The sequence below is a fragment of the Chrysochloris asiatica genome, unplaced genomic scaffold, assembly GCF_000296735.1.
Source record: "Chrysochloris asiatica unplaced genomic scaffold, ChrAsi1.0 scaffold00189, whole genome shotgun sequence".
NCBI lineage: Eukaryota > Metazoa > Chordata > Mammalia > Afrosoricida > Chrysochloridae > Chrysochloris > Chrysochloris asiatica.
The window spans coordinates 2,421,633-2,446,103 of record NW_006408707.1 but is presented as its reverse complement, the minus strand read 5'-3'; the positions used below and the strand labels follow the sequence as shown (position 1 = coordinate 2,446,103).

Sequence of the window (24,471 nt, the reverse complement as noted above, 5' to 3'; positions counted from 1 at the left end):
ATCTGTGGAAAGAGAAGATGGAAAAGCTCCATATCATCAGTGAAGACAAGGCCAGGGGCAGACTGTGGAACAGACCATCAATTACTGATATGCAAATTTAAATTCAAATTCAAATTCTGGTAGCATAGTGGTTACAAATCAGGCTGCTAATCTCACAGTCAGTTGTTTGAAACTACCAGCTGTTCCATGGGAGAAAGATGAGGCATTCTGCTCCCATAAAGATTTACAGCCTCAGAAACCCTGTACAGGGTCGCTATGAGTCAGAACCAACTCCACGGCACATAACAACAACAATCCTTAAGCAAAAAGTCCAGTTCATCAAATTGTAGCAATTTACACTTGCTCACAGTATTAAACATCTTTACCTTCCTCCCATTTGACCAAGCAAGGTCAAATGGGTACCAGCTGCACGTTTGGGAGTTCACACACACCTCCCTGCACTTCAGTCCAACTGGCCTCTTCATTCTCAACCCTAGCCCCCAGGGGCTAAGTCAGTGACCACGGGCTAAGGAGTTCACACAACTCGCTAAACTTCAGATCAGTCAGCCCTTCCTCTTCTCTCTGTCATCACAAGGTCAAAAGGTGTCAATGGAACATGTCCAAACTCAGCACATCTCTTCGTTGCTGTGTTTCCCCCACTCCCACTTAATAAATAGACCCTGGTGGTCACCAGTGAGCATATTAGACTGCTTGCTAGATTCCTTTCACTTTCAGTCCCAAGAAGGGGATTTTCTCTGATGGGCAAATTTGCCTTGATGCTTCCAAAGCAAACAGCTTGCTTGAAACTCAAAAAGTCAAACAGTCCTGTCTTTTGTTTTGTTTTGTTTTTTTCTTTTTCTGCAGGTATTTCCCATTCTCTCAGCAGTTCTTGTCTTTTCAAATGCAAATATACCAACTCAAAAGATTCTGGATGGAGCTCAGGATTCCACCGAAGGCCCCATACCCTACAAAGGCTTAAAACAAAAGCTTATCTTTGGGTAAATTCTAACTCCCCTTTTAGCAATTCTAATCAAGTATAGGCTGAAGGTGGGCTTAGAAATTCTTTGTAATCATAATTCACAATATTCATTTTCATTATATGTGTATGTCTATTTTAGAAAAATAGGCAGTAGAAACCAAAATCCATAAAGTCATCAAACACATAAATAGCCTCTTAAAAACACTCAAATTCAATCTTTACTTTTCCACCCTCAGACTAATCCCATTCATATGGATATGGAATTGGGGGTGCCTCTGGCAGGGTGAATCCAGTAGGATCTGGACCTCTATCAGCCATTTAGTTTAACCAGCTTGACATATGCTTTAGACAACTCCAGAAACTGCTTTTCTGCCCTCAACTTAAGCATTTTATCTCTCCTGTTCCTTTCAGTCATTGTTGTTCTTGTTGTTAACACTGTTGTAAAGTGCCAATGAGTCGATTCCGACCCGCCCCATAGCGACTCTGTATAGGGTTTCCAATGACCAGCTGGTGAGTCTGAACAGTGGTTCAGACTTTGCAGTCTGATGCATTAACCCACAGCACCACACCAGGACATTGGTCGAGACTTATAGCGACCCTGCATAGGATTTCCAAGGAGTGAATGGTGGGCTTGAACTGCCAACCTTACAGTTCAGACTGAGCTTATGGTTGAGTGCTTATTCTACAGTGCCACACCAGGATGGCCATTATAGGTAGCAAAATTCAAATTAATCATCTAAAAATCAAAAGTTTCACTTCCCATGCCCCTTGGTTCTTTCTCTTATAAAACTTCATGTATCCCTCTAGGACCATCAAAAAGAGCACAAACAGAATATGAGACCTTATCCAGAGAAGCAGCAATACCAGATATGGAGGCAGAGATGGGACACGGAGCGAGGGAGCAACTGAGGACTCTGAATTCATGGGAAGAGAGTGACTGAGAGCTGGTGGCCAGGAGGTTGTTGTTGTTAAGTGCCATCGAGTCGGTTCCGACCCATAGCGACCCTGTACAGGGTTTCCGAGGGTGTAAATCTCTACGGGAGTAGAAAGCCTCATCTTTCTCCCACGGAACGGCTGGTAGTTTCGAACCGCTGACCTTAAGGTTCGCAGCCCGATTCGTAACCACTACGCTACCAGAGCCAGGAGGTAGACTTGCAGAATGTGCCATTTCGTGGTGTAAATTATCATATCTACCTGAATGGCTAAAAAAAAAAAAAAAGTACTAAAATGAATAGAGAAATACTGTTAACTGATGGCACATGGAGGAGATTATAATCATTGTAATGAAACAAAGTATATGATTTGTTAAATGTAAAAACTGATGATCTGCCCTGTAAACTTTCACTCAATTCACAATAAAAACTTTAAAAAACAAAGTAAAATAAAAACCTCATGCTTCCAAGAGTCTGGAGTCATTGCAATGCATTCCACTTCTGACACCAATTGCTTATACCAAGTGGGGACCATGTCTGACACTCCCTGGTTTAACAAGGGAGAAAGAGAATCAAACTCAAAATTGGCCCAAAGTCGATTCCTATGAAGCAAGGTCAGACATGCTTTCACTCTACAACCTTCTTTTCCCTGTCCTGAAATCAACCTTCCCTTCCACAGCACTCTCTGCTTCACATATGGGTTTGATAACCCATTACAATGGCCACACAGAATTGAAAACAATGCTCATGGTTATGGGGGCTACTAGGGAAGTGAGCAGGGTATAATTAAACATCAAAACCAACTCAGGATGCAGCAGTTCTCCAGTCAACCATACTGCTCTTGTATTTGGCTCTCAACTATGTGACCCCTTGGACTTTGCCTCAGTCTATAGGCCTACATCCCATAGCTGCTCTGTTTCTCCAGGCTACCACCTCTGCCATCGTCTCTGCTGTCATTGGTTTTCTAGGTAGGAATCTCACACTGCACCTATTCTCTTCCTTCTTGATGGTCCTGGGACCACCTGTCTCTCTTCTAAGATGGTTTCTTTAAAACTTAACTTGAGGACAAAACTAACCAATGTATACCTATTTGATTGTTCCTTCCCAATCACTTGGTGGGAATTAAAAAGAGTTTGGATAGAAAAGCCATATTGAGTAAATTCAAGGCACAACAAATTCACAACAAAAACTTAAAAAGAAAAGAAAAAATTGTCTGTCAGCTTGGCTTGACCATGATTCTCAGTGGTTTGGTAGATATTATGTAATCATCTTTCATTTTTGATCTGATGTGAGCATCTCATATATTTTGATTTTCTGGCAAAGCTTGATCTCTCTTGATTCTGCATGTGACTCATTTTTTTTATGAGTTTCTGGTTTAGGGAAGTAAGTCAGCAGCCTGCCACCTAATCTACAGATTTTGAGTTTATCAGCCCCTGCAAACATGTGAATCAGGCGAAGTCTCCATCCTGACACTTAACCCAGGGATTTGGGACCTGTCTGAATTATTTTCTCAAATTCAATCATTTTTTTTTCTCTCTCTCTCCCCATTATCTTTTAATTCCATTTCCCACAAACTTCGTGAAGCTCCCTTGTATATACACACTTCACTTGTTTTGCTCCTCTAGAGAACCCAGTATAAAATAGAATGAAATTCCTAATTTAAGTTAGTCATTATTTACAGAAAAGCATAGTTAACTTACTTCCATGAGCAGCACTCAACAAAGGCTAGGGCTAGAATAGGGTGGGAATGACTATCCCAACATTAAATGCAGCCCCACAAGCCCATCAAGTCCTCCCCTTCCCTAAATAATTTTCAGTTCACAGAGATACGACCTTTACCCGATGGTTTCTTATTTCCTTAAAAAAGTCAGAAAAATAATTATGAAAGACTTTATTAAATTTTTCTGTAAGAGACTTTGCATTACTCAAAAGCTAACTCTTGATTCCTAGTTCCTCTCTTCATCCATTTTTATTGGAATTCAAGTATTACTCTATTGGAATTTTCTCTTCACTTCTCTTGGAAGCAGATTCCTCTGACCAGACCAGAAATGTTAAACTCTTGCAAATGTGAATACCAATTCTACAAGTGTTCCAAGAGTCTACACAGATTTGGGGTTATCAGGAGAGGTATGAATATGACCTATAGAAAGTCAGTAGCCTGGTTTATTGGTGTTAAAACTAACCTAATTTTAGCATTCCTCAGTGAGTTATTGCTCATTCAAAAAAATTAAAAATCGGGATTCTGTAGTTACTATGTGCTTTATTAAGAGAATGATGCACTACTTCTTTCAGTATGAAAGATTTCCTGCTATGTGAGTTGCTGGTTTTTCCTTCCAGGACTATGCTGAGGAATCTTGCTTTTTGTGACCCTAACAGTCGCCCCAAGTCTTTATTAGTCTCTGCTCTCTTGTGACTCTACTGACAGCCACCTCAAAAACATTGGCATTTTTTTTCATAGTGACATTGGACAGACCGTCTCTTGTGATTATTATAATGAAAATGGAATTCATCTAGAACACATACACACACACATTTTTCTTTTGCTTCCAAACCAAAATGCTTTAGCATACTTTCTTTAGATTTTCAGCATGCCTCTTTGGGAGTGAAGTACATTGTTTTAGGGACATTTCAGTGAATGGGTTGTCTTCTCTCCCTTACCTCTGCATTATGAACACACTCATGATAACAATTAATGAGAGGAAGAGTTTTATGATAGCGTCTAGCATCCAGTTTTCAGCTCTTAAATTCTGCCTATATGTGCACAGATCCTATTACCTCTGGGGGAGCTCTTATTAATCTCAGTGTCAGAGCTGTTTCAACAAATCTACTGTAATAATGAAAAGTCATCTTATCACACTTGGCTCTCAGTAAATTTACCATTCTTTGATAAGGTTGCAAACAACCGGGAAGTAATTGATCTGTAATTAGTGTGGCAACTGCTGAAGAGAGTCTGCGCTGGGGTTTCATCATTTATCTGCCCAGCACAGCGCATCCTGCTCGAGAACACTAAATAATTTAGTATTCCTTTCAAATACAAATGATCTCAATGCGTCCTCCATTATTTTAAGAACTTTCTGAAGAGGAGGCTAACATTTAAATTTCTGATTATCTGTCACCAGCGCAATGCTTAAAGGGGCAGAGTCGAGGGGGATCATTTTTCACACATGACTTGCCTGCTGAAGCAAGCCTGCTCTACAAATGGAGAGGGACAGTGGCTCTTTGATCTGAACCAAAACTTCCACAATTTATCTTTTAAATGCACTAAAGCTTTTGATAAATGTCAATTTGACAATTAAATTCTTCAAGGGCCACAATATATCACCATCACAGTGTCTATTTTTGAGGGTCGGTCAGCCATAACATCTTTCAGCGAACTTTCAGCAAGCCGAAGTCAGGGGGGAAATGATAGCTTTCAGGACTAGCTCTTCTGCACATGGTGTTTTTATCTCTTGTTAAGTAAAATAGCTGTGATCTTTTCCTTCAGGACAAGGCACAACTCCAATGACAGAGTTCACAATCTGCTTTGCAACTCAAGGGATTGTGTTCGAGATCTGGCCTCTATCATTTCTCTGATATTTCAGTGGAGAAAAGAAGGAACCCCCCTCCTGTTATGTGCTGTTTTTGACAGTCTGTTGTTGTATTGATTTTTTTTTTTTCATCTTCTCTCAAGGGTTGTTTCCTGTGTATATTGCAAGAGACAAACTAAGGCAAGTCTGTCATTCTCTAAGGTTTCAAACACAGTAGGAGAAGCAGAAATAGAATGACCAAGTTGTGACTTTGCTTATGGAAAACACACTTGAACTGTTTAAATCGTGTATGCTTACAAAGGGCATTGATTAAGTCAATGAGTTGGGACTGTAGCTGCAGGTTGAAGAGGATGGAGTAAATAAATGGCAGGCATGAGAGTTTGTGGTGAGATTTTAGCTTCCAGGCCATTCATATGTTTAGACTAAGGGGATTTCAAAGTTATTTCATGCCTAAGCTTCAATCTTTCTGTGCACCTTTGAGAACTAAAATACCTTATAGATCATGAAGAAGGATCAGTTCCTGCCTTCTCAGAGTTTACATTCAAAAGTGACTTTCTTTTTTGTTTTGCTCTTCTGCTCCAAGAAAACTCAACTCTGCATGGTAGAATAACAATTGCAATGTGACATTTTGAAATGTTTCACATGAAAGATTATTTTGAACTCCATGGTTACGAAGGAGTTTCTGACAAAGAAGGATGCTTTGGACATAGCAACAATGCCTCTGTGATCACCTTTAAAGCTCTTCCGTCACCACAGATACTGTCACCATGACCCAATGCAACCCCCCATACCCAGACATTCGGCAGGGATATGATACGATCTTTTGACAAAACTGACATTTCAGTTAGATTATAAAGAAGACTAACGCTCCCAGATCAGATGGCTGACCCTCTAGAAATACAGGCGTAAGGTGCTGCTCTGATGTCTGCGTGCATCTCTTCTCGAGAACTGAGAAGAATCAATCTAATCCTTACTATCTCTAAGGAAAAGTAAAAAAGAACCAACTTGCTGACTGTCTTCAGGGTGTCTCACTGTTTCTAACACAGATTAATTTTTTGGATGGGTTATCATGCAGTGTTGTCAATCAAATCTTCCCAGAATTGCTATGTGACTTCAGTCCACAATACAGCTGGAATCATGAGTACAGAAAGTTAGTTACAAAAGAAATGGAAGTCACTTCCCTAGCCTTCAAAATATCTGTGTTCTCTACCTTTTTATAAAGGATTGAAAATAACTTCCATTTTGTAGATGGGGCTACCAAGGTGGATTTTCATGTGCATATGGACATTTCATATGCACTTTCATAAAACTGGGTGACTCAGGGGGAAAAAAAAACAATCCAACACTTTTTAGTCAATAGCATTTCAGAGTAGAGTTCTAAATAGCACTATATAGTCAACTATAGCAGTAGCTGACCAGATAGAATTTATCCAGTAGTCATTTAGCTCTGTCATGGCACCAAAAAAATGTTACAAACCAATTTCTGTCAAGTCAGCTCTGATGCATAGTGACACCCATGTGTCAGACTAGAACTGTGCTCTATAGGATTTTCAATAGCTAATTTTCTGAAACTAAATTGCTAGGCCTTTCTTCCTAGGTGCCTCTGCACAGACTCGAATCTTCAGTCTTTAGGATAGCAGCCAAATGTGTTAATCACTAATACTTAGGTCTTTGATCTGCTGTACTTATCAATTTAAAGGACATACATACGCTTTTTAAAATAAAATAAAATAAAACAAAACAAAAAAAACCCATAAACTTTTTTATTGTGAATTGAGTGAAGGTTTACAGAGCAGGTTATCAACTTTAATTCAACGAATCACATACTTGGTTTCTTTCATTGATTGCAATCCCCTCCATGTTACATCAGTTATCCCACTTCCTCCCTGTGATTCTTGTTTCCTTTCAACCTTGTCTTTTCAACCCTTCTCAATTTTGTCCTTAGGTAAACATTGCCCTTTTGATTTTGTATTGTTGACCATTCCGTGGTATATATACATCACAGGTGACACCTACCTTTTAAGTAAATTCTCCTTTTGTGTCTTTCTTATGTTTTCTCCAAGTGTCTTTTATTGGGTATGATCAAGGAATCAGTCAGTAAGTAAATCTTTGCTTGTTATTGTTAAGTGCCAGTTGATTCTAACTCATAAAAACCCTGTATAGGGTTTCAAAGAAACAACTGGAGGGTTTGAACAGCTGACCTTGCAGTTAGCAGTCCAGTGCTTATCTTACAGTGCCACGTCAGGACCCCAGATCTCTTTTTACTAGTGTATAAACAATGATTGATCTTAAATACTGGTATTCAGTATATATAATGCATTATATAGTATATATATAATGCAAAATTTTAAAAGAGGCTGGCAACGTATTTTGGGATGATACTGCTGATGTAATAGACTCCTAAAATCTTTTCTATATAAATTGTTTTTTGAAATATCATGGAATGAATCATGCAGACTAAACATATGGAAATCAGATTGAAAAATTAGTTCCTAATTGAGAATTTCATCATTTGCCCACAAATAGCACTGAGTAAATGTCTCCTGTTATCTAGCACTGTTCATGTATCATTGAATGAATGGCCTGGAGCTTTGTCCTTTTCATTGTCTTTTGATGTATCACATGCTAGAGAGCTAGTACACCCTCACAATGGTGTGGGTTCTGAGGCAGGAGCACACATGAAGGCCCACATATCTTATAGATATAAATATTTAAAAGTGATAAACCAAGCTAACAAACATCTAACCTTGATAAATATGCATTCATAAAAACAAAATTGAATAATATATATATAAAAGGTATGGTTTATAGATGACTCAAAGAAAGGATGAAAGATGACAGAATTTAATTACTTTCACACATGTCTGGATGGTTTGTTGTTGTTCGGTTGATGTTTAGATGAATAATAAAACAAGATAAATGCAATTCATAAATTATTATGCTCTTTTTCCTTGCCTTCTCTTCAGCAAAATTATCATTTTAATTTTTAAATTTTTATTGAGGCAAAATTCACATAATATACAGTTAGATCATTTAAAATCAACAATACAGTGACATTTGGCACATTCACAATGTTGCATGACCACATTTTTCCCTTCCAAAATATTTTCATTCATTTCCAAAAGGAAACTCTACACTTATTAAACAGCTATTTTCCATTTTCCCCTCCCCTCCAACTCTGGTAGCATAGTGGTTACGAATCAGGCTGCTAACCTCAAGGTCAGCAGTTCAAAACTACCAGCTGTTCAGTGGGAGAAAGATGAGGCTTTCTGCTCACGTGATGATTTGTAGACTCGGAAACCCTGTGCAGGGTCACTATGAGTCAGAACCAACTCCATGGTACTTAATAACAACAAGCTCCTGAAAATCACCAAAAGCTTATATTGTAATCATCAAGGTTTTCACATAAATTTGATTTTATCAGAGTCCTGGTATGGTTCAATGGGATAAAGCACTGGACTGGAAGGTCGGTTTGAACCACAGAGTCAATGGTTCAAACTCATCAGTTGCTCCTTGGAAACCCTAAACTGGGTCACTATGAATCAGAATCAACTCGACGACACTTAACTACTACTGGCAATAACCATTGAAAGAGTTCAAAGTAGAAGGTACTAGCAGTGGAAGTGGATGAAATTTAAATATAATTTTGTTCAAGGTTAAAATGTAGAAAAAGTCATTAGTTTTCATATATTTTACAAAATAGATTTTATTTTCTTCTACAATGTTCAAAATCATTAAAATTGAAAGCCAAGTACACATTATAAGTACTAGATTCAAAATTTTATGTAAACTTAAAAATAAAGTTGATTTTTTAATTTACTTTGAAAAATTAAAGTGTTAATTACTTTTATAGAAATAAAAAATTCATAATTTAAGCATCCAAGATCCATTGCCATCAAATCAATTCCAATTTAGGGTAATCCTTCACTTGATAGAGTAGAACTTCTCCAGAGTTTTCTCTCATGGAGTGGTTGCCGATTCAAACCACCAGGCTTTGGGTTTGCAGTGGAGCACTTCATCATTGCACCACCAGAGCTCCCACATATACACAAATTTAAGAGTCACAATAATTATTTAATATTGCAAAGGTTATTCGGTTACTATATGCAACTATTGCAAACACTACACTAATATGCAAATACTTCCAAAATAATAGGGAATCTCTTGATGGTACAAGGCTTTGATTTGTTGTTTTTAGGTGACAATCAGACAGTTCTGACTCATAAGGACCCTACATGTACAACAGAATGAAACACTGCCCAGTCCCACACCATCTTCATAATAATCACTATGCTTGATAACATCGTTGTGGCTATTCTCATGCTTCGGACATGTTATCAGAAGGGTCCCAGAGAAGGACACATTGCTACATTGCTTAGTAGGCTAAAAGCCGGAAGACCCACCCCCCATGAGATGGATTGACACAGTGACAGCAGCAATGGGCTCAAACAGAACAACAATTTTGAAGATGGCACAGGACAAGGAAATGTTTTATTCTAGTGTACACGGGGTTATGATCAGTTAGAAGCAACTTGAGGGCATCCAGCAACAACAAAGTTCTTCTTAAAATTTCCTATTCATTATTCAGCTTTCACATGCATATGAGGCAATTGAAAATACCCCAGATTACGTTAGGCACACCTTCATCCTCAAAGTGACATCTTTGCTTTTCAACACTTTAAAGAAGTCTTTTGCAGTAAATTAGCCCAATAAAATATAACATTTGATTTCTTTCTTTCTGTTTTAAAGTTCATCATCTTTAGACTTCAGGAATTAATGGAGGTAGGGGAGACTGAGGCAGGCCCAGGGGTTTTGACTCCTGGAGGAAGGCCCAGTTACAGCAAACAAATTTCAGAACACTTAATTGTGCTCATGAGGAATCTTTACATAGACCCAAAGACCCTGGGGTCATTAGCTCTCTCCAGCAAATGGTGGCTTCGGGGGCTGGAGCTATGGTCACCTCCTTCTTCATGACACCCCCGGACATGGTGAAAGTGCACTTTCAGTCCTAGCGCCCCTCAGTGGACAGCTAAATGGCACCTCCTTCTAGACTCTGGCCCGGCTCCTACACCAAATTGCCCTCCTCGCTCCAACCCACAGAGAAGTGCCTCCTGTACTGCCATGGGGTCCTGGAGTCCCTGTACCTGTGCCCAAACAGTGCCCGCTGTATCACCTGGTTTCAGGATCCCACCCGTTTCACTGGCACCATGGATGCATGCCTTTGTGAAGATTGTGCAGCACGAGGGCACCAGGACTCTGTGGAGCGGCCTCCCCGCCAGCCTGGTGATGACCGTGCCAACTACTGCCATCTACTTCACCAACTATGACCAACTCAAGACTTTGCTGTGCAGCAGATCCTTGGCCTCTGATCTCTATGTACCCATGACGTCTGGGCACCGAGACTTTGGTCAGCTTCCTGGCCAAAGCTGGAGGTGCAGTGTGTGTCCTACCGTGTGAGCTGGGTATCACTGTGCATGCCACGGTGGCTCAGGGCACGGGTGGGGCTGGGCCCACTGCCCTTTGAGATGTTACCTTCTCAGCCCTCTCTTGATTCAGCTACAAGCTGGTGAAGACCTGGCTGAGTGGGCCCAGGCCAAAGGACCCGAGCACCGTGGGCATCAGCTTTGTGGCAGGCGGCATCTAGGGGACAGTGACGGTCATCCTGATTCTGCCTTTCGACGAGGTGAAGACTCAGCGCCAAGTTGCGCTGGGAGCGATGGGAATTCCTGGTGTGGGGAAAAAAAAATTATAATCCTGTTTATTATATTCGGGTAACTTTTTTTATTTCCTGAAGTAAAGACTTCATGATCTCTCTTTTTCTTTGGTTACTTCCTGAAGTGAGTAAAGAATTTATGGTCACTTTCTTTTTATTTAAACCACTTCTTGGAGTAAGGAATTTATGATAACTTACTTTTTCCTTAAACTACTTCCTGGAACAAAGACTGACCCCTCTCTTCTTTTCCTAAAGTAGGAATGTGCGCCTTAAAAATTTGAACTAGCCAACCGGGTAAGGGAATAGATTGTGCAGTCAAAACCCTAGCCAATACGGTGAGACACATCCTTGAGACTTGCGTCAGGGATTAAAAACCCGAGTGGACTGCCCACTCGGTGTGCTCGCTGGCCTATTCGTGTATGTACAGCTATGCGCAGGCACCCTCTTGCAAGAGTAAATTTTACTTTGCCAAGGTAATTTAGTCTCACTGAGTGTCTTTTATGAGACATCAGGATTCATTTCTAACACTGGGAAGTCATCTGGTAGTCATTTCGATCCAAGGGCCCACCCGTCACAGGCCCACAGTTACGCGGGCCCACTCACATTCTCAATTTTTGATTTCTTGACTGCTGCATCCACGGACACTGATTATGGATTCAAGTAAAATACAGATTGATTAAGTAGTACACCCTATGTACAGATTCCTCATGAGCACAATTAAGTGTTCTGGAATTCCCGTTCTTCATAATGTAATCCATAATTTGTTTTGATCCATAGAGTTGAATGCTTTTGCATAGTCAATAAAACACAAGTAAACCTGTTTCTCGGGTCCAGGTATTGCACTATAGGGTAAGCTCTAGACTGCAGGGTAAGCAGTTCAAACCCACTAGCCACTCCTTTGAAACCCTATACTATGAGTCAGAATTGACTCAATGGCATTTAACAACAACAACAAAACGTGTTTCTGCTATTCTGTTTTTAGACAGGATCCATCTGACATCAGTGATGAAGTCTGTCATTCCTGGTCCTTTTCTAAATCTGGTTTGAATTTCTGGCAGTTCCCTGTCGATGTGCTGTTACAACCGCTTTTGAGTGTGGTATTAATGATATTGCTGATTCATGATAACAACAATTAATGATGTAGCTTGATAATCTGTGCATTTTGTTGGATCATATAATATATGTAGTCTTTACCAATTTCAGTTGTGTAAACATTCCCATAATGACTGATTTCAGATTTTGTTGTTAGCTACCAGCAGTCAGTCCCTGCTTCCTGGTGACCCCATGCACAAGGGAATGCCTGGCACTGTATCAGCCTCATAATTGGTTGGGCATCAGACTTTCTTGATTCAGAAGGTTTTCATTTGGCTGATGTTTAATGTAGATTGCTAGGCCTTTTCTCCTGGTTCATCTTCATCTGGAAGGTCCCCTGAAGTCTGTTCAGCAGCATAGCAACAAATTAGCCCCCATTGATGGACAATGAGCAGTAGTTACACATGAGGTGTATTGACCTGGAATGAAATCCATGTCTCTTGTGTTGAAGGTCAGATTCCTACCACTGAACCACAAATGTCATCTTTGATTTCAAGCTACCAATGATGAAAATAGTTTGCAAAATTCCTGACTTTTAAACAACTGGCAATTAGGTGTAGGTGTGAACCATCTTCAGCATACTCCTACTTAGTGTTGGGAGCAACTGAGCGGAAGGTCTCTAACTTGGGAGTAGTTTACCTAAAGGATTGCAACTGCACAGCTGGGGTCCAGAATCTGGGGTCAAACCCAAGTCTGGCTGCCCCTTGGGTTTTTACAAAGCTGACCTTAGGAACAAGGAACTTGCAAAGTCTTTCCTTGTACATAGCCATGACCTTTAGCTCAGTCTGCACAAACATTTAGCTGTATCTAATTTATGTTCCAGCTAGCTACCACAAGTTACATTTTTCTGATAGAGTTCCGCTTACTGCATGCACAAACAACACCAAGTGTTGTTTACTGCATGCACAAACAACACCTTTACCCTGCCCCAAGCACCTCCCCTTAAGAAGTGTATAAAATAAACTTGCTGCACCAGTTCTAGGTTGGCAGTATCTCCATCAGAGTATCTCCATCAGAGTTCCGCTTACTGCATGCACAAACAACACCAAGTTCCGCTTACTGCATGCACAAACAACACCTTTACCCTGCCCCAAGCACCTCCTCTTAAGAAGTGTATAAAATAAACTTGCTGCACCAGTTCTAGGTTGGCAGTATCTCCATCAGAGTGCTGCGTCCCACCTGGTCTCAACTTTCACTTAACTTGTATGTGTCTTGTGTCTTCATTTTCCTTCTAATCTCCCTTTACCCTTACTTGGGATTAATCTCTCTGCACCAGATGCAGAGAAAAGGCAGACGTGGCAATTTAGCACCTTGGAGAATGTTATTTCATAATGCAGGAATTTGTAACATTTATATGGTATGGCGTTATGGGATAATGCACTAGACTGCAAGATCAGTTTGAACCACAAGGTTGATGGTTTCAATTTACCAGTTGCTCCTTGGAAACCCTATACAGGTTCGTTATGAGTTGGAACTGACTTGATGGCACTTAACAACAACGATATGACCTGAAAGGAACAATTTGACAAGTTATTTGTCTTTTCTTATAACTAAATATCCTCAGCTGCATATTCCCCACTCTCAAAAGCAGTCTCCATGATATAGAGAGCAGAACAAACCTTAAACCTTGAGATCATTTAGACATGATGCTGTTAAGAGCCTTCAAGTTGGCTCCTATTCATTGAGACTTTACATACAATGGAACAAAACACTGCCAGGTCATGTGACATCCTCGCAATTGTTGCTATGTTTCAGCCCATGGTTGCAGCCACTGTATCAATACATCCTGTTGAGGGTCTTCTTCTTTTTGCTGACACTTCCCTTTACCAAGCAGATGTCCTTCTCCAGGGACCAAGGTCCTTCCTGATGGCATGTTTAAAGTATGCGAGACAAAGTTTTCATGATGTTGTTCATTGATCTTGTTTTGAGAATTTTTGTTTTACATTGAGGTGTAATCCATACTGAAGGTGATACTTAGATCTTCATCAGTAAAGTACTTTAAATCTTCTTCACTTTCAGTAAGCCGGATATTGTCCTCTGTATATTGTGGGTTGTTCATGAGACTTTCTCCAATCCTAATGCTGTGTTATTTTTCATATAGTCCAACTTCACAGATTATTTGTTCAGTATATAGATTGAATAAGTATTATGAAAGTTACAACCCTGATGCATACCTTTCCTGATTTTATTTCAAAGGCAGAGGTGAAGAGACATGGAAAAAAGATTTCTCCAGTGCCTAACTAGTGTTAATGAAAAGATGTATGCTTAGTCACTATGTGCTAATGCATACAGAGAGGTAGATCCCTGTTTATTCTTAATAAATTTAATGGGTTTGTATAATTTAGAAGTCCTCTAAAGTAAGGGCCACAGAGTTCCTTAAAGGTGAAACTGCCTGTATGTGAATTTCTTTTGAATCTTTGATTAGGGCTCAGGATAGGTCTTTTATACTGAATCTTCATCATAGCAAAACTGGAAAATTTCTAAATTGTAATAAAGGACTTACACTCATCAGCATGACTTTTCTGATCTTGACTATACAGATTCCATTAAAATGAGTAATTCTGTAGAACCATACCTACTCAAGTCCAATTAGGTGAAATGTTGTTTCCCACCAAGTTTTAAGTCAGTCCAAACTACAGATTTAGAAGGAACTCTCAGTTTTTCATTGCTGCGTGGCCTTTCCAAACCATGTATTCCATGTTTCATAAAATAAGAAAAGTTTTAACACCTCAATCAAATGTGATTACATGTGAATCAACATGGCAGTTTAAAAAGCTTTATGATTTAAATAGACTATTAAATATTTGAGACATGATAGTAAGACTCAAATCATTGAAAAACAATAATGTAAAAATATACATTAAAAATTCTCCTTACTCACAACATGGAAATTAGGTTTTGAGGTATCTTTTTAGAGTTCTTGTATGAATTTATAAGAAAATGCATATTTAAAATTTTATTTTCATCTCCCTGCTACACAAAATTAGATTACTGTACCTACATTTTAAAGTCTTACTGCATCCTACAGAACTATTCTTCCATAAAGGTATAGATTGCTTATGTTTATTCTGAATTATTTTATGAATTGCAAATTGTAGTTTTTCTACATAAAATAAAGCTTTACCTTTAAGTGTCTTGTAGTTTTGTTAGGTGCCATCAAGTCAGTACTGACTCATAGTGACCCTATGCACAACAGAACAAAACACTGCCCAGTTGTGCACCAACTTCACAATTGTTGCTACATTTGAACCCATTGCTGCTGCCACTGGACCAATTCATCTCGTTGGGGGTCTTCCTCTTTTTCTCTGATCCTCATCTTTACCAAACATGATATCCTTCTCCAGGGACTGGCCCCTCCTAATAGTACATCTGAAGTATGAGAGACAAGTCTGGTCATCTTGGCTTCCAAGGAGCACTCTGTCTATACTTCTTCCAGCACAGATCTGTTTGTTCTTTTGGCAGTCCATGGTACTTTTAATATTCTCTTCCAACACCATAACTCTAATGCATCAATTCTTCTACATTCTTCCTTATTCACTTACATGTCATAGTTTTTATTAATTTTATTCCCCACTTTGTGGGGTTTTTTTTGTTGTTGTTGTTTGTGGTAGTTTTCAGGAGACTTTTCTGCATTTTCATGTTATACAATCATATGATTTGTAAAAGACAATGGGTTTAGTGTCTTTCAAATTTGCATACCTCTATTTCCCCCTCTCTTATCCAATTATGTTGCCTATTCCTCAAGCACAATAATAGTAATATCTATGGGCAGTCTTCTATTGATCTACACAAGTATGGTGGGATAGCTCTTAAGGTATTTCCATGTATTATGGTGCTAAGTTTTTTACTTCAGATAGATATTTTGACATATTAAAGTCTTATTAAGCTTTAGAAAGTTCCACCATGCATCTAATAAGGGTTTTATTCATTAAATCATGAATGTTGATTGAATTTTGTCAAATGCCTTTCCCCGGTCTAGGACTTTTCTCTTTAGAAGTATTAATATGCAGACAAATATTGACAAATGCAAGTATGTTATGCTATCTTTATATTATTAATATGGGCTATATTTGATTCTGTGTGACAAAAATTATTTTAAATGTTGGCACTGATATTCATACAATATATTGAAGTTTTTATTTTGTGTAATCATTGTCAGATTTTGGTATCAATAATAGATTTGCTTCAGAAAAGTATCTTTATGGTTTGAGACAGAATAATGTCATTAGCTTTGTCTCATTTTTAAAGGTTTGATAGTTCACTCATTTTCATCCTTCATTTTATTTGTATAAGTATTTAAAGCTTTTAAATATTTTTTTTATGGAAACTTCCACTCGGTCTCATAGGTTCTATCACATAACGTATTCATTATTCATTGTTTTCTAGAAATTCTGAAAATTCAGTTTTTGTTCGATTTGCCTCAAGATGTTCTTATAATAGACAACTACAAACCATCCAGGTAGAATTTTTTTTCCATTATTGATTTCATAATTAATTTCTAGCCATATTGCATTATATTTCAACTTCATTTATTAATATTTTCCTGAGGCCTGTTGTTGGGACAATTTTTTGAGGAAGTTTTTACCAGATCAATAGTTTTATGGAGATTATAATTGCTATATTATAAAGCAAAACCTTAAGTGTACAATTCAGTGCTTTTTAGGATATTGAGAGTTGGGCAACCATCTGTTCTATAAAAAACAACTTTTCACAGTTAACAGCAAATTCATATTAAGACTAGATTAAGTCTGAATCAACCTGATAAAGATTGTTGTTGTTGTCAGGTGCCATCGAGTTGGAACCGACGCATAGCGACCCATGCACAGCAGAACGAAACAATGTCCGATCCTGGGCCAACCTCACTATCGCTGCCACACTTGAGTCCATCAATGATGCCACCTGGCCAATCCATCTCATTAGAGGTCTTCCTCTTTTTCTCTGACACTCCACCTTAGCCAGCATGACATCCTTCTCCAACGATTGTTTCCTCTGGACAATATGTCCAAGATTAGGTTTTTATTAATAAATTAGTAAAGATAGCATTCTAGCTATCTTCTCCGAAAATACAAGTTTTGAGCTTGTAAATACACACAGCTCTATATACTTGTACCGATACATGTTTCCATTCTTTTTCACAATTCCTTTTTACAACAGCCTTGGAGATGAAGTCAACCAACCAACCAACCAACCAACCAACCAACCAACCAACCAACCAACTAATCAGTTGCTATCAAATCAATTCCAACTCATGACTCTGTGTGCCATGGTAGAAGTGTACTGCATAGAGTTTTCAATGGATGCTTTTTCAGACAGACATCACCAGGCCTATCTTCCAAGATTCCTCTGGGTGAACTTGAACCTCCAACCTTTCAGTTAGTAGACAAGTGCTTTAACCATTTGCACCAACTGGAGACTGCAAGACTAATTAGTTTCCTATCATTTTCATTTATTCTTTTCTTTTGAGAATTTTTATGGTAAAGGTGAACTGGTTTGAAAAATAGAGATGTGTAGGTATGAGTTTTTGGTTCTGCTTGCAAGACTATAAAATCACCCATTGCCTTCCTAATATGGCAGTCTGGAAAGAATACAGCTTAGAGATTGAAACTTTGCAATGAGTGGCACTAAGTTGTTTGGGCTGAACTCCCTGCATTTAGGAATGCAAACTTACTATTTTGTTGTTGGCTATAAAATAAAAATGTAATTTCTTTTCATAGACAGCTACTGAAATCTCTGTACCTAATAAAAGAATATTCAATGATTCTTGCTAATGTAAGCTCATGGAAAAAAAAAAAAGGAACACAACTCCTTGGAAGATGGAAAATGTTCCTTCCCTTTTCTGTTTCCATAAAATGACAAGAGTATCAGTGAACTGACAAATATGCAGCCTGCCAATTTCATCTGAATATATCACTATTTCAGAAATTCAGGTGCAGATTAAAATGTCTTTAGATTTATATTTCGAGATGAAATTCTAACACTGCAGTTCTCTTGATATATAATAAAAAGTAAATAATATTCAGCTGTTACATTCCATTCTGAATTATCCTATCTGTCCTCACTATTTATCATTCCTTTCCAACTCTAGAAATCTATAAGTCTTAAAACGATGGGTTCTAATATTTCCATTTTCTTTGAGACGACCACTGAGGTAACAAGACTAAAAAAATTACTTTTCTACCTCAGTTCAGTGGCCATCTACAATCTCTATTTGACGTATTTTTACTCCTCTCCCTAATTTCAATAAAGAGGTTCTTTAGCAATAATAAAAATGAAAAAGTGTACTATATTTGTCTTCACGGATTATATTCCTGAAGATGTTCCTATTATAGCTACCAAGTTACTTGTATTTCTAATAGAACTGCATTCTGCTGACAGAGCATTCATTCAGTTTCGTTTTGCTAAGGAAAAACCTTATAGTAGCTTTTTCCAAAGTGTCTTCTTAGGGTATCAGAGTCCTGCAGGATATAATAGGTCTTCAGCCAAAATCTGAGTAAAGGGAGGCAGATTTAATAAGTAAGTGTATTTGGGAAGTGTGGGGTTAAAATGAGGTAAGGACTTGATCTCTTTACATTACAGAATCTTCAGGCTTTTGATATGGTAATGTGTATTAAGACTTACTGATAAGGCCATGAACTCTAAAGCTCTCCCCAAATATTTGAAGCTAGGAAATCATGCAAAAATACATTTTAGCAAATAAAAACAGGTCTTACCAGGTTAATCTCAAAATTTCCTCACATTGTTATATAAATCTCACTTTTTTTATGACTAATATATATAAATTTTATAATGTGAAGACAGTTAAAATTTACTCCTTTTTTTCATTTTCTTTGTCACAGTCAGCCAATAATTATATATCCTCAGAACTATTTTACTTGAATCTTTACTTTTTTCCTTCTTCTTCTTAGTTTTAATCAATCCTATATATCAGGAGTCAGCAAGCTGTAGCTCTTGGAACCAATACTGACAATGCCTCTTTTTTTTTAAATAAAGTTTTATTATAACATAATCTTGTGCATTCGTCATATGTTGCCTATGGCTACTTTCACTCTACAAAAGCAAAGAAGAATAGCTGAGGTCCTATGGCCAACATAGCCTAAATGATCTCCTATGTACTGATTTCCTGGGATGTGGGTAAGGCAGGTGAGGTGCCTGTTGTTAGGTGCCATCCAATGGGTATTGAATCATAGTGACCTTATGCAAATATGTAAAACACAATGAAACATTGCCCGGTCCTGTGTCATCCTCACAATAGTTGTTAAGCTTGAGTCCATTGCTGCTGCCACTGTGCCAATCAATCTTGTTGGGGATATTCCTCTTTTTTTTGCTGGCCCTCCACTTTACCAAGCATAATGTCCTTCTGCAGCGACTGGTCCATCCTGATCACTTGTCTGAAATATGAGAGACAGAATAAGGTGCCTAGGATACAAAATTTAAGGCAATACTTGCTCTCAGGAAAATTAGGTGCTCAAATGTGCCAGTAGATGTTTGTGTTGAAATCCAAGTCTTTGAGGAAAAGATACAAAAACTGAATTAGATGTGCAAGAGATTTATTGGGGGAAAATACCTGTGAAGAATAAAGGGAAGAAGGAACAAGATTATATGGGGGAAAAATAATATCAATATTCAAGTCTGACCCCTGCAAAAGAAGAGAGAGACTGTACTGGGTTGAATTGTAGCACTGAAAATAATACTAGGGGAGTATAAAAAATTCATGAAAAATTTCCATCATCTTGTAATAGCATTTACTACAAATTTTTGAAGCTTGTCGTATGTTCATGTCCTAATCAGCAGATGGGGCCTAAATCCAATGACAAGTATCCTTATAAGAGATAGAACAGAAGAAGGGGCAAACCCAGAAGAGAAGGTACAATATCACTATATTTGCAAGTTCTTGGTGAAGACCATTTTGGGCAGAGTACAGACCAGATACTTCTAATAGCATAATCAATAGACATTTATTACTCACAGAATAAAATAGGACAGAGATAAATAAAACAGAATACATCATCATGAGCTTGTTATTGTTAAGTGCTGTCACGTTAATTCTAACTCACAGTGATCCTATATAGGGTTTCCAAGGCTTTAAATCTTTGTGGAAGCAGAAAGCCTCATCTTACTCCTGCAGAGCTGCTAATGGCCTCGAACTATGGACCTTGTGGTTCACATTCCAGTGCTTATCGTATGAAGCCACTGTGCTCCCATCACAAGTCTGTTATTGTTGTGAAGTGCCATTTACAGAAACAAATTCAATGTGGATTAAAGACCTAAATGCAAGATCTAGAACTCCAAAGATCATCAATTAAAAAAATAGGGACAAATTTAGGGGCTCTAGGACATTGTATAAATACACTGTGGAACATTAATAAAAACACATGAATGGTAAAAGACTGGCACCTTCTAAAAATTAGACTCTTAAGTGCATCAAGATTTTACCAAAAGAGTAAAAAGGGAGCCCACAGATTGGGAAAACATATTTGCAACAACATATCAGACAAGGGATTAATTTCTAAAATTTATAGAAAACTAAAATCCCTCTACAAGAAAAAGACAACCCATTTGAAAAATGGGCAGAGAACATGAACAGACACTACACCAAGGAAGATATTCAGGCAGACAACAAACATGAAGATCATGAACCATTGTTGTTGTTGTTGTTATGTGCCGTGAAATAGGTTCCGATACATAGCGACCCTGTACAGGGTTTCTGAGGCTATAAATCTTTACAGGAGCTGAAAGCCTCATTTTTCTCCCACGGAACAGCTGGTAGTTTTGAACTGCTGACCTTGTGGTTCGCAGCCTGATTCGTAACCACTACGCTACCAGAGCTCCTTCATTAACCATAAGAGAGATGCACATCAAAACAACAAGAAGATCTCACCTCACATCAGCATTAATAGCAAAGTTCCCCCAAACAGAAAACAACAAATGCTGGCAAGGGTGGAGAGAATAAGACCCTCCTATATTGCCTGGTGTGGTGCTATGGGTTAACGCACCAGACAGCAAAGCCGTTTGAACTGCAAGGTCGGTAGTTCAAGTGAACCAGCTGCTCCTTGGAAACCCTATACAGGGTCGCCATGAGTCGGAATCGACTCAACGGCACTTAACAACAACAACAACAACGTATTGCTGGTGGGTCTGTAAAATGGTTCAAGCACTGTGGAAAACAGGATCGTGCTTCCTCAGAAAGGTGGAAATAGGAATATGTATGACTCAGCAATCCCTTTACGTGGTATATATCTACAAGAAATAAGAGCCAAGACACAAGTAGATATATGTACACTGACATCACAACACTATTCACAGTAGCAAAAAGATGGAGACAGTCTAAATGCCCATCAATAGAAAAATGGATAAACAAACTTTGGTACATACACACAAAGGAATACTATGCAGTGTAGAAGAATAACAATGAATCTGTGAAATACCTCATAACACAGATGAATCTGGAAGACATTATGCTGATGAAATTGTTGCTGTTTAAATACCTTTGCATTGATTCTGACACATAGTGACCCTGTACAAGATTTCCAATGAGCAGCTGGTGGGTTTGAACCAGCAACCTTGAGATTCCTAGTCCAGTGCTTACTTAGAGCACCACACCAGGAGTCCATCAGAAAAGGACAAATATTGTATGAGACAACTATTGTAAAACCTCAAGAAAAGGTTTGCTTACTAAAAGAGATATTCTTTGATGGTTACAAGGGGTGGGAGGGAAGGGAGAGGGTAGACACATGTTAACTTGGGTGATAGGGAGGACAATATGCAAGAGGAGGAGGGCAATATACAAGAAATGGGAGATTGGCAGAAGAATGATGAAGACAGGTGAAGACACAAAGAGATATGCAAGGCCTAAAGGGGATACCAGTAAAAAGTGATATACACCTTGGAACAACAGTGTTTTGTGGGTAGATACATGTACAGAGACAAAGATTGAATAGTCATGGGAGGAAGAATAGGATTTATACCCAAAAAATATGTTGTAAGGATTTGAAAAAAATATTTTACGTGGGTACTTACCTTTCCTACCAACACAACTGTGAATATTGTGGGACATATAGAGGGCAAAACTATGAAAACTTCTTAGATATTATCAACCAATGAATTTCTGGGCTCGAAGGCTCAGGACCACAGTCTCAGGGGACATAATGGTTAGTTAGAATAGCATAGTCCACAAAGACAGTGTTCTATATCTTATTTTGGAGAGTAGTGTCTGGGTCCTTAAAAACTCATGAGTGGAGCTGGGGACTCCTAAACCCATGGACAAGGATGTAGCCACAGAGAGCTAGCGTTAAGAGTGAAGTGTCCAGCTTATATGAAGTGAGGGGATACACACAAGAATGTCAAAAGTTTCAAATAGTTTGACCTAGCTGGATGATCGGAACTCGACTAGAGGAAGATAAAGAAAATTGATAAAGGAAACAAGTATATATTGCTACCATTTGATGAACTTGACCTATACTTATGGATGTTGTTGTTAGGTTCCATTGAGTCAGTAGCAACTCATAGTAACCCTATACACAACAAAACGAAACACTGCCGGGTCCTGGGTTAACCTCACAATTGTTGCCACACTTGAGCCAAGCCCATCAATGCTCCCATATTGCCAATCCATCTCGCTGGCGGTCTTCCTCTTTTTCTCTGACCCTCCACCTTACCAAACATAATATCCTTCTCCATATGGTCTCTCCTGACAATATGTCTGAAGCAGAGAGACGAAGTTTGGCCATCTTGGCCTCCAAGGAGCACTCTGGTTGCACATCTTCCAACACAGATCTGTTGGCTCTTTTGGCAGCCCATGGCACTTTCTATATTCTTCTCCAACACCATAACTCAAATTCATCAATCCTCCTACGGTCTTCCTTATTCACTGTCCAGCTTTCAAATGCATATGAGGTTATTGAAAATATCATGGCTTGGGTCAGGCACACCTTAGTCCTCAAGTTGACATCTTTGCTCTTCAACACTTTAAAAAGGTCTTGTGCAGCAGATTTGCCTAATGCAATACATCATTTGATTTCTTGACTGCTGCTTCCATGAGTGTTGACAGTTGATTCAAGAAGAATGAAGACTTTGACAACTTCAATCTTTTCTCCATTGATAAGAATGTTGTTTATTGGTCCAGTGGTGAGGATTTTTGTTTTCTTTACATTAAGATGCAATCCATACTGAAGGCAATGGTCTTTGATCTTCATCAGTAAGTATTTTAAGTCCTCTTCACTTTCAGCAAACAAGGTTGTATCATCTGACATTGTCTTTTCAAGCTGATCTTTGAAATTTTCTGTTCAGCTCTTGGACCTCCTCAATTTCTTCCATTTGCTTTAGCATCTCTACACTGGATAGTAAGTTTCAGAGTTTCTTCTGACATCATTTTGATCTTTTCCTTCTTTCTTGTCTTTTTAATGATATTCTGCTTTCTTCCTGTATGATATCTTGATGTCACCCCACAACTCTTCTGATCTTCAGTCATTAGTGTTTAATGTATCAAATCTGTTCTTCACATGATCTCTAAATTCAGGTGGGATAAATTCAAGGTCATATTTTGTCTTTTGTGGACTTGTTTTCATTTTCTTCAGCTTCAGTTTGAATTTGCATATGAGTAATCTACAATCTGTCCCTGCCCTTGTTTTGACTAATGATATGGAGCTTTTCTACTGTCTCTTTCCATAGATGTAGTCAATTTGATTTCCGTGTATTCCATCTGGTGAGGTGTGTATAGTTGTCTCTTATGTTGTTTTATGGATGTAGTAACTCAAAATACCAACTGAGAAGGAAGGAGTCTTCACATTAAGGATCAAACCTATCCTCTCTCTACACAGCGTTGATAAGGACAGGCAACTTCGACATTGGCCACCTAAAAAATGAAAAGGGGGGGGGTGCTATAAAGACATAAAGTAGCTGGTTTACAGAGGGAGTTTAGTTTCAGGGTATGTGGAGGAAGGTAGAATCCCCATTGAATAGTATTCATCTTGTCTAGGTGGGTTTGGTGAAAAGAGATGGGGATAAGAATTTTATGATTCAATAGTGAGTAATTGTTATGATGATTAATTCCAATAGTCACATCTATAAAGGTAGAAGTTTTGTAACATAAATAGGGGAGTAGTTAATCAAGCATTCCAGGAACAGAAGACCCTAAGACCATCAAGGGAGAAGAGCATGAGCGGAATGTGGGATCCTATCTAGAGAAGCAGCGACACTAGAGATGGAGGCAGAGATGAGGAGATGGAGAGATAGAGCATCTGAGGACTCTAG

At 38.6% G+C, this 24,471-nt stretch overlaps 1 pseudogene; it reads left to right on the top strand.

Annotated features, from left to right (window-relative positions):
- LOC102841275 overlaps positions 1 to 11,061 on the top strand; it is a 131,781-nt pseudogene extending 120,720 nt beyond the window's left edge.
- The last annotated feature ends 13,410 nt before the right edge of the window (positions 11,062 to 24,471 follow it).